General features: G+C 37.8%; 1 long non-coding RNA gene across 1 annotated transcript; it reads right to left on the bottom strand.

Moving 5' to 3' along the window:
* Positions 1 to 1,250: 1,250 nt before the first annotated feature.
* On the bottom strand, positions 1,251 to 3,142 carry LOC143687911 (uncharacterized). Its single transcript, XR_013177729.1, has 3 exons — positions 3,033 to 3,142; positions 2,182 to 2,381; positions 1,251 to 1,438 (listed from the first exon to the last, which is right to left on the bottom strand). It is a non-coding gene; the product is annotated as an uncharacterized LOC143687911 (long non-coding RNA).
* Between the last annotated feature and the right edge of the window lie 6,400 nt (positions 3,143 to 9,542).

The following is a 9,542-nucleotide window of genomic DNA, read 5'->3' as shown; positions in this document are numbered from 1 at the left end:
CTGTAAAAAGTCCTTGTTGGGATTGAGAAAACCTTCTCCACCAAAAGGGGGAAGAGGGAAATGAGACAAAGTGTCAATGGCTGAGAGATTCCAAATAGAGTCGAGAGGTTATCCTGGAGGTTATTCTTATGCATCAAATAGATATCATCTTGTTATTCAAGATGTAATGGAGAGGCTGGAGGGAACTGCCTGAAAATGTAGAGCTGTGTTCCAGTAGCCATGTTTCTTGAGGATGATTGAATAATGATACAGCTGTTACAATGTGACTGTGTGATTGTGAAAACCTTGTGCCTGATGCTCCTTTTATCTACCTTGTCAACAAAGGAGTAGAACATATGGAATAAAAATAAATAATAGGGGGAACAAATGCTAAAATAAATTTAGTTTAAATGCTAGTTATCAATGAAAGCAAGGGGTAAGGAGCATGGTAGGTATAATTTCTTTTTTTTCTTTCCTGTGTTCGTTTTATTTCTTTTTCTATTGTCTTTTTATTTCTTTTTCTGAATTAATGCAAATGTTCTAAGAAATAATGAATATGCAACTAAGTGATGATATTGTGAATTACTGATTATGTATGTTTTATTTTGTTTCTTTATTTTTTAAATAAATAAATAAATAAATAAATAAATAAATAAATAAAGTCCTTGTTGAAGGAAATGATTTGAAAATTGCCTATCTGGTAAAGGTTTTGTATCCAGAATACATAAAGACTCTTATAACTTAATAACAACAAATCAAACAACCCCATTAAAAAATGGGTAAAATATTTTAATAAGCATTTCACTAAACATGATAAATGAAAGTCTAATAAGAACATGAAAAATGCTCAACATCATTAATCATTAAGGAACTTAAAATTAAAACTATAAAGATATATCACTTCATACCTATTAGGATAAATACAATAAAAAAGAAAGGATTACCAAATGCTGGGAGAGGATGTGGAAAAACTGGAATACTTATACATTTCTGGTGGGAAGGAAAATGGCGCAGCCACTTTGGAAAATAGTTTGACAGTTTCTTTAAAAAGCTGAACATTAATTTACCATATAATCCAGCAATTCCATCCTTAGAATCTCCTAAGAGAAATGAAAATTTATGTTCACACAGTGACTTGTACGTGAATGTTTGTATTGGTTAGTGTTCTCCAGGGAAACAGAGCCAGCAGGATATATATACACATACATATATATATGTAAATATTATGAGATTTATTATAGGAATTTACTCATGTGATCATGAGGGTTGATAAGTCTGAATTCCGTATTGCAGGCCACAAGCTGGGAACGTTGATGAAAGTTTTGATGAATTCTCCAAGAGAAGCTAGCTGGCTAAAGTACAGAGGAATTCTTTTTTCTGACTGTTGAAATTCTCAACAGTCCTTTAAGGCCACCAACTGTTAGGATGAGAAGACTCCTCTCATTGCTGAAGGCAATCTCTTTTGTTGATTGTAGATGTAATAAGCCAAAGTTGCAATAAAATGAATGATTATTTAAATTCATGAAACATCCTCAGAGTAACAATCAAGCCAGTGCTTGTTTGACCAAACACCTGGATGCTATAATCTAGTCAAATTGACATTAATCATCAGAGTCCACCCCTTGTAAGCTTGGCATGCACACACATCTCCTTAAACCATACTTAATCTCCAAATAAAAACAATGGCAGTCATACTTTTGCTTAACATAATTCAACTGTCCTGCCTGCAACCAGAAACACCCCATCTGTTTCCCCAGAGGAGATACAAGTCCTTGGGAAATATTCACTCTTAAACTTGACATCGTGTAACTTTAATACTATGACATAAGTTAATACAATTTATATTATGTGATAAGGATAAGATGGAGTAGAAAAAGATATTTGCTTTATGCATATATATATAAATATATTCATAAAAAATAAGGAAGAAATACTCATAACCTTATTGTTTCTTCAACCGGTCTCATAGACATTCTACCAGTACCCATTCCATATTCCTATTTTCCTCAGCAAGCACCTCATTAAGTTTTGTACTGTTGTTTGGTGAGATGCTCCAAACATTCATTTCTGCAGGATCTGGACTATTAGTAGTCTTCCCTGGATTTGGTTGTTACAGTTTTCCATTGACTTCAATCACAGAGCATGTTAGTACTAAGAGACACCTTGAGCATTCCCCTCTATTCCAGGTAAACTATTCATTACCTCCACTGGGTAGTATCATTCCTATTTTCCCATGATAGTGATAATCCATCACCCAAGTCAGTACAGTAATTCCCTTCTTTTCCTGTTAATTCAGAGACGTGTAGAGTCAAAGTGGCCAGGTGGCAGTCTTAATTTCTGGTTCAGAGAATCATCATTTGTGTTTCCTATTGGAAGCACTCCTCCTTTTGGAACTCTAAGACCTTTAGAACAGTAGAGCTTAAGTTTATGGAGATAGGAAACAAATTCTGTTATAGTGAATCACTAGGGATAATAGTGAGTGGTGCTACTCCCATTTCTACCCATCAAAGGTGGCTATGGAAGAAGCAGCACCTTTGAGTGAATGTTGGTTTAGAACATATATAACTTCTTGGAGAACATTTCTCCAGTTCAGTAAGGTATTGCCACTAACTTGGCACTGTAATAAAATCTTCTAAAGGTTATTCCCCTGTTCTATCAATCCAGATACTTCAGGATGATAGGGAACATGGTAAGACCAGTGAATTCTATGGACATATGACAATTCCTGTACTTCACTTGCTGCAAAATAAGTTTCTTAATCAGAAGCAATGCTGTGTGGAATTCTATGATGGTGGATAAAGCATTCTGTATGTCCATGATGGTAATTTGGGGGGAAGCATTGCATATAAGGATGGGCAATCCATATCTGAAGTATATGTCTATTCCAGTAAGAACAAAATGCTGTCCCTTCCATGATGGAAGTAGTCCAATAATCAACCTGCCATTGGGAAGCAGGGTGATCACTTTGGGGAATGGTGCCATATTAGAGACTATCAGTTTTTGTGAGTGAGACCATTTTGATTACTGCTATCCATTATGGTAACCATACCTACCTTGTATTTGGCAATTAAGTGCTGTCACTTGGCTCCTGCTAACCCACAATCCAATCATCTCCATTGTATTTAAGGATCCAAGTTCCAGGAAAGAAGTTCACACAGTAATATATGACCTACAGAGAAGGGCAACCACAGAACTCTTTAAGGATGATGGAGCTCTCACAGATTTATTCCTCACAGTTTGGTGAAAGATATGTCCTCTGGACATTCCTGGTGTGGGCGAGCAAGTCTTACATATGGTAATCCACTCTAACATTCCAAACTTTCTAAGCCTTAGGAATCCCTCATCTGCATTATACCAGAGCAGTTCTGGCATTTAGAATTTATGCAATGTAGGTCACCTTTTGGTTCATGCATCAGCCAACCACCTGAACAAACTGTTAGAGCCCTTTCTAACCACGTGAGCTACAACAGTGAATCCAGAATCTCCGCTTAGTGGTCCTCTATCAATACATTTAGCCTGATCCAACTTTATATTCCTTCCACCGTTATCCCACACTCTTAATATCCATTCCAACACATGTTCCCCTCATTTCTGTCTATATAAATTGGAAAAATCATGCAGTTCTTTCGCAGAGAGTGTGGTGCACCTCCTCACAGGTCACACTTCTTACTTCACTTTTGGAGGCCTGTTGGGACTTCAGTCTAGTTATAGGTCTGGAATAAAAGAGGAGTGGTATAAGTGGGTGTGGTAGTTAGATTCCGTTGTCAACTTGGCCAGGTGAAGGCACCTAGTTCTGTTGCTGTGGACATGAGCCAATGGTATGTGAACCTCATCTGTTGCTAATTACATCTGCAGTTGGCTAGGAGGTGTGCCTGCTGCAATGAATGATGTTTGACTTAATTGGCTGGTGCTTAAATGAGAGAGAACAATGTAGCACAGCCCAAGCAGCTCAGCATACCTCATCTCAGCATACCTCATCTCAGCATACCTCATCTCAGCATACCTCATCTCAGCACTTGCAGCTCAGCCCAGGCCTTTGGAGATGTAGAAAGAAATCACCCAGGGAAAGTTGGGATGGAGAGAGGCCTGGAGGAAAGGCCAGCAGAGATCACCCTGTGCCTTCTCACTTAAGAAAGAACCTCAGTTGAAAGTTAGCTGCCTTTCCTCTGAAGAACTAATGAAAAAAATCCCCTTTTATTAAAAGCCAATCTGTCTCTGGTGTGTTGCATTCTGACAGCTAGCAAACTAGAACAGTGCGTCATGGGAAGAATTAACAATGTCTTGCAAGCCAGCTATCTCAGGGCCTTCCTTTGCAGTTTCATCTGGTGAAAAAGGGCCAGTCTCTTCAAATGGTGTGAGACCTATTTCCTCAGGGGAGGCAGTTGCAGGTTTGTCCAGCACAGCAGGGTTAATCACTTCAGGTGGCAGCATATGGTTAATTCCTCAGGGCAGACCATTACAGGTTTATCTGGAAAAGAAGAAACAGCAGAATCTAGGGTTTAATGTCCCCAAGGTCATCATAATCAGCCCTTATCTCCCATTTCAACTGTCAGTGTCTCATTTCTTTCAAATCAATGAGCATGTGACACCCTGCAAAGCTGGGAGTTCAACTTAAATCGTAATTCAGCCCCCCACACAGTGTGACTTTGGGTCTGGTTTTCAGGAATCTTAGACCTGTGGCTATAGGAAATAAAATTTATTTTAGGGCAAAGATAGAAACTTTCATGTCCTTCATGCAGCACTTGAGCTGTGAATTTGAAGCTTTGAACTTACCCTTTTTTTTTAAACAACTATATCCAGAGTATTTAGGAATAATCACTCAACATCATTATACTTAACTCCATTGTCATCAGAGACTTGCTTCTTGTAAGCTTTTGAGAAGCAGCATCCAATAGTGATATTTTTCATATCTCTATTGTCAGTCCATGCCATGGATTATCAGTGCCATCTTGATCTTTGGAAATAGAGTCATTAGAGGCTTTTAATATAATCAGATTAGAGAACCAATTCCCAAAACCCCAGAACAAAACCATAATCTCATCAAGATTGTGTTTCTCAGGAATCACTTTCTGTAACAAAATCTGTATTAGAGTTCTCCAGGGAAACAGAACCAAAAGATATTAATACTGTGGGAATTGGCATGTGCAACTATGGGGATTGGCAAGTCCTAATTCTGTAAGGCAGGTTAGGAATTCCAATGAAGGTTTGGATGAATTCCCCAGGAGAATCTGGTTGGCCGAAGTAAAGATAGAAATTCTTTTTGATTGTTGGAATTCTCAATTCTTGATTTAATCCCTCCAAATTGGATGAGACGTCGATCATTGCTGAAGGCAATCTCCTTAGCTGATTGTAGATATAATCAGCCATAGATGCAATCAACCATCTAATGATTTAAGTCCATAAAATTTCTTTCACAGTAATAATCAGGCCAGTTCTTGCTTGACCAAACGAAATGGACAACATAACCTAGCCAACTGTACACATGAAATTAATCATCACAATGTTTGTAGCAGCATTATTTGTAATAGCCAAACGGTGGAAACAATTCAAATATGCATCAGCTGGTGAGTGAGTAAATACAATTTAGTATATCCATATGGTGGATTACTATTCAGCCATAAAAAGGAGCAAACTACTGATACATGATACAGCATGGATGAACCTCAAAAACATTACAGTAAGTGAAAGGAGCCAAATGCTAAGTGAAAGCACTTGTGAAAAACAATATGTGAAATGACTACATATTGTATACTTCCACTTATATGAGATGTCCAATAAGGGTGAAATTTTACAGACAGAAAGTTGATCAGTGGTTGCTTAGGGATAGGGGATTAACTGTATATGGTGATGTTCTAAAATGTTCTAAAATTGGATTATAGTGATGGTATCAAAGCTCTATAAATTTACTGAAAACCATTTAAATTGTACACTCATAATGGGTGAATTTTATGGCTTGAAAATTATATCTCAACAAAATTGTTAAAAATGAAAAAAGACCTATTGGCAGGCAGGAGAAGCATGTTGCAGGTTCTAGTGGAAAGTTGATCATGGGGGCAGGGCAGATCCCAGGGAAAAAGAGAGCCCTTACCCCATGCACTGCCCAGAGGGGAGAATAACTATCAGAAATAAGATGGAACTCAAAGAAATATTTGAGGTGGCATTCATTTGGAAATGTATGCTGTGGTTTTACTTATTTTGTGATAATGCAAAAATTCACAATTAAAATTTTTCCTTTACCATGTCTAAGTCATCTCACATGTGGTTGCTTGCATGTTGTGGCTGCATTTCTAGCCCACCCCAGACCCCTTTTCTGAGCTGGCTTCAGTCCCCAGCTGCTGTGGGTGTTGACTGCTAACAGCTCACAGATGCAGCCTTCTGTGAAATGCCCTCAGCCTACCGGAGCGCCACTCCTGGAAATGCCTGAGAAGTTGGCCTTCCTGACAAGGGCAGCCCAAAGACAACGACTAACAGTAGAGTAACAAAAGACTGGCCCTCTGGCTTTTCGTGGGACACTCTGTGGTGTCATTCATGCGTCAGAACTCCCGAGGGGGTGAAGCTGGGGCCAGCTTTCAGCTGAACCCACATGCGTTTCCAGCTTCTTCTACTGACCTGTCCTGCTTCCCCTAGCTGCTTACAGTTTGCACGTAAGGTGCTCCCTCAATAAATTACTTGCCTGATCATCCTCATCTCAGGCTCCACTTCTAGGGAAATTTCCCTAAGACTGTACCTCTGTTTCTCACCACGGCTCAGTCCAGTGGTTCTTAAACATGGTTGTACATTAGAATTGCCTGGGAATCTTTTAAAAATAGTAAAGTCTGGGCCTCCCCTCAAGATGAGCAAATTAGCGTGGGGGTACGGGGGTGGTCTATGCATTTGGTAATTTTTAAAAACCTCTCCAGCTGAGTCTATTTTGCCTCTAGGGTTGAGAACCACCAACTTAGATGTATTATTACCAAAGATCAGTATTGTTGGAGAGAGTGTGGGGGATGGGATGGGGTGGCTATAGAATCCCCAAAACTGCAATTTCTTTACAAAAAATTAGGGTCAAAGATTCATATATAAGTTAAAGATTGCTATGTTTTCCTCCCAGTTTCTTAATATTAATCTTGCTTGACCCATCTGGTTGCCCCAGTTGTCTTAGAAGGCTGGCCAATCAGTGGACAATGCTGACCATGTACTCAGGTTTGAAAATGTCACCAATAGAGGAACACAAGTGTGGAGATGTCAGACAGGGAATCAGAAAGAGACAGATGAAAGAAGAAAGGAAGAAAAGTGATTGTTATTTACCTAAGAGATATGATAATATTTGTCCACAAAAGACTTGCCCATGGACGTTTTTCTCATAATAGCAATAAATGGGAAATAACCCCGGTGTCCACACACGTGAGACTAGATAAATACATGGTATGGTATAATGGAATACAATAGATTACTACCCAGCAATAAAATAAACAAACTACAGATGTGTGCACCAACATAGAGGCATCTCAAAAATGTAATGCTGTTAGAGAAACCTTACTCAAACGAATGTATACTGTATGCTCCATTTATATGATGTTCTAGAAGAGATAAAGTTAATCTATCGTGGAAAAAAAATCAGAACGGTGGTGGTGCCTCTGAAGGGTGTAAAGAAGTATGAGCAGGAAGTGCCTGGGAAGGGACAGGAATCTTTCTCAGATGATACTAATATTCTGTATCTTAATGAGATTTGGGATAATATTGTTATATACATTTGTCAAAACCAAGCACACTTAAAATCAGTGTGCATTATTGTATGTAAACTTCACTTAAGAAGAAATGAAAGCTGTAAACAAGTATTGATCTCTGATTAATAATGTGAATGCTTAAGGAGGAAATGATACTGAGGTCTGCAGTTTACTGTGAAATGTATTAAAAGTAAGATGGATTGGTAAATGGATAGAGGGAAAGATGCGTGATAGGACAAGTACAGTAAAATGTTAATGGGGTAGAAGCTGGGTAGTGGGTATACAAGTATTCACTCTAAAATTCTTCCAATTTCTCTGGAAGAATGCAAGTTGGGAAATTTCCATAGTGAAATATCAGAAATAAAAAAGATCCTTCATGTTCAGAGAAAATGCAGTTTTATGGAAATGCCCATAGAGCAGTGATCATTGCATGTGATTATTAATTCTGTTTTGTGCTCCATAAAATTGAGAACATATTTTTGGAATCATGTAATTCTTACTGAGCCACCTCTGTATTTCTTTAGTAAAGATGGATTCTGCAGTGGAAATCAGAAGTTTGGGAAGGGTGATTCATTCATTCCAGGCCCAAAGCCCACATTTCTCTGTGGTGGGTTTTTCCCTCCAGTCTAGATAAACAGCTTTTCTTGATGAAATGTCAGTGACAGCTGCCCTTTGTTTTAATATTTTTTTTTTTTTTTTTTTGCATAAAAGCTGATGAGAGATTAGAAACAGGCGGGGATGATAGAGGGCCAGAGTGAAAGAGAAAATCCCCTGGATACAGTTTTGGGTTCCATTATCTGCTTTTAGATTCCTCATTTCTGCCTCAATTAACTAATTCCTTGGAAAGAAAAGAAGAAACACCTGTTGAACTTCTAAAGGAAAGTGGATTACATATTTGACTTCTAAGGAAATGGAATATAACCCACTTTCGCTAGAAGTTTTATTTTTAAATTTCTGAATGAGTTGCTTTTGTGCCCTGAAAAGTAGGAAAGTATCTATGGATTAATAATAGGTAGATATGCAAATACTCTCCTCAGATTGCCCAAATCTCTCACTTTTACCAGTAAGCTGAAGGCTTTCTTCCTGGGTTCAAAGGGATTTTTTTTTCTTATCATGACTCTTAATTTTTTTAATTAGATCTGTTGCAGGTCTATAGAAAAAACGTGCAAAAAGTGCAGAGTTCCTATATACTCTCCCTCCATAATTTTCCCTATTATTACTATTTTGTATTAGTGTGTTGAATTTGTCACAACTGATGATACAATAATATTATAATTATACTATTAACTATAGTCCATAGTTTACATTAGGGTTCACTCTTTGTTGTATATAGCTAAATGGTTTTGTTTTTTTAAAATTTATTCTGGGAACACATATAACCTAAAATGCCTCATTTTTATCCACTTTAAGAGATGCAATTCTGTGGTGATAATTACATTCACGACGTTGTGTCACCATTACTACTATCCACTACTGAAACTTTTCCATCAATCCAAACGAAAACCAATGAAGTATTAACTCCCCATTCCCCAACCCCCACCCAATTCCTGGTAACCTGTATTCTAATTTCCAATTCTGTTAATTTGCATATTCTAATTATTTCGTATAAGTGATTTCATACAATGCTTGTCCTTCATGACTGGTCTGTTTCACTCAGTATGATGTCTTCAAGCTTCATCCATGTTGTAGAATGTAGTAAGCATCAGAACTATCTTCCTTTTTACAGCTGAACAATATTCCATTGTGTGTGTACGTGTATATATGTTTATCTATATAGATGCATATGTATATCACATTTTGTTTATCCTTTCATCTATTGATGGGGGACATTTGTATCGGAAATGGGAGTAATATCAC

Source organism: Tamandua tetradactyla, chromosome 1, assembly GCF_023851605.1.
Source record: "Tamandua tetradactyla isolate mTamTet1 chromosome 1, mTamTet1.pri, whole genome shotgun sequence".
Taxonomy (NCBI): domain Eukaryota; kingdom Metazoa; phylum Chordata; class Mammalia; order Pilosa; family Myrmecophagidae; genus Tamandua; species Tamandua tetradactyla.
Note: the sequence above shows the minus strand (reverse complement) of the source record. Positions and strands in the feature narration are given on the sequence as shown.